Source organism: Mastomys coucha, unplaced genomic scaffold, assembly GCF_008632895.1.
Source record: "Mastomys coucha isolate ucsf_1 unplaced genomic scaffold, UCSF_Mcou_1 pScaffold11, whole genome shotgun sequence".
NCBI classification, from domain to species: domain Eukaryota; kingdom Metazoa; phylum Chordata; class Mammalia; order Rodentia; family Muridae; genus Mastomys; species Mastomys coucha.
In genome coordinates, this window is record NW_022196893.1 from 34,652,179 (window position 1) to 34,654,321 (window position 2,143).

Consider the following 2,143-nt stretch of genomic DNA (forward strand, 5'->3'; position numbering starts at 1 on the left):
AAATTTAAAAAACAAAACAAAACAAAAAAAACAACAACAAAGAATTCAACTTGGCTATACAGCAAGTTGAGGCTAGCCTGATATCAGACTTAAAGTCTTTAGAACAACAACAAAATGGTGTATGGCAGGGGAGGGGGCAGAAAAAGATGTCAGTTCACTGGCGTAACACTTGCCTGGCATGCCTAAGCTAGCCCTAGTTCAGTTCCCAGTACCACAAAATTAGTTTTGAAAGAGGATTAACACAGGAGAATCTAATCAAGTGTTTAGAAGTATTTCACCTTTGGCTGTGAACTCTTTACAGGGAAGACAGCTCTAGGAAATACTTCTCTCCAGGGCTGCAATTCTCCAGCAGAAACAAGCTATTTGGCACAACACATGGATGGGTGTCTGGCTTCTTTACACTGAGAGCTGAAGATAATACTGGAATCCCGGTTCCCTATTTCTATATATAACCAGGAAAAGTACTAAGAAGAAAACAAGGTGTTTTGGTAATACTTAAAAGAAAATCAATACTCCATGAACTTTTAAGAGAAAAAATGTTGTAAAAAGCATTAAAACCAGCAGGCCACTCCTTCATTTTTTGCATTACAAGGCATTAAACCCTCAAACTGTATCCTCAGTCCTTTTATTTTTTTACCTTAAGACAGTGTCTCAGTAAGTTCCCCAACAGGCCTTGAACATACAGATACCCATACAGTATCAGTCTGGGACTGTGTACTTAAGTCACCAGGCCTGACTTCTTAGGACTAATCTTAGTCCTAAGATTATGTTATTAGTCCTAATCATTGTTATGATTGCCCAAAGACTAAGATTTTGCTCTAAAACATATGGCCACTGTAATGTACAAGCCCACAACTCCTTTCCTTTAGTTGTATGTCGAGATCCTCAGGAGCTCTGGCCACTTCTGTACTATTTTCATCTGCCCTGATTACTACCAGCCTTCGTTGCCTGAAGGACATATCTGCTTTCTAACCATCCTTCATTTCATCAAGTTAAGTACAGACAGTGGTCACTTATTCAGCATTTGATCTTGCCTCTAACATCTTCAGACAACAAAGGACTATGGATAGAAAATGCTCACTCATGTGAAGTAAGGGTTAGGTGTTCTTCTCCTACCATGTTACCATTCACAGGCTCTTCCTGGCTGACTTAAGTAAGGCAAAACCTCACTGTCTGTCTACCATGTCACTGCAGTGGCAGCTGCCTTTTCACCTGTGCAGTATAACTGTTGGCATAACTTATTGAAGAACACAGAACTCAAATAGCAGCTGAGCAGAAAAGCAATGTTAACAAATGCTATGAATGAGCCTAGGATTTGCATATTATTTGGCTCATCTGTGGACTGGAGCGCTCCATCCATTCCTCATTACTATGAACAATATAGTGGCTGGATGCTCCAGCCCAAACAGCTATGCTTTAAAAATCAAAAGCAACAAAAAAAAAACAGCATCAGTAGTTGAAGTCTAGAATTAAGGCTATCTCAGCGTTTATTTTTTTTTCTTCAGCTTTGGAGCTGGGACAAGAGTGCTCAGCTCCAAACCCTGGTATTTTCTTACTTTTAGTCCTGATTCTCCAGTCTCCTCAACTATACAAGAAGAAAGAAATGAAGAGAAGATGGGCATTTTTCAGGGAACAAAAAAGTAGAATAGGAGCAGAAATAATAGCAAAGCAAGAGTAAACCAAAAAGGAAGTAGTTTGCTGTGAGAAGGTTGTGTCAAAAAGCTAATGTCATGCCGGGCAGTGGTGGCGCATGCCTTTAATCCCAGCACTTGGGAGGCAGAGGCAGGTGGATTTCTGAGTTCGAGACCAGCCTGGTCTACAGAGTGAGTTCTAGGACAGCCAGGGCTACACAGAGAAACCCTATCTCGAAAAACAAAACAAAACGACAACAACAACAACAAAAGCTAATGTCAAGACCTGTTGGTTTCTGAAGCCATAGTCTTCTATGAAAATAGTTTCTCCAAAACAAAAAAGGAAAGAAAGGAAGGAAGAAAGAGCCGGGCAGTGGTGGCACATGCCTTTAATCTCAGCACTTGGGAGGCAGAGGCAGGCAGTTTTCTGAGTTCCAGGTCAGCTTGGTCTACAAAGTAAGTTCCAGGATACCCAGGGCTTTACAGAGAAATCCTGTCTTGAAAAACCAAAA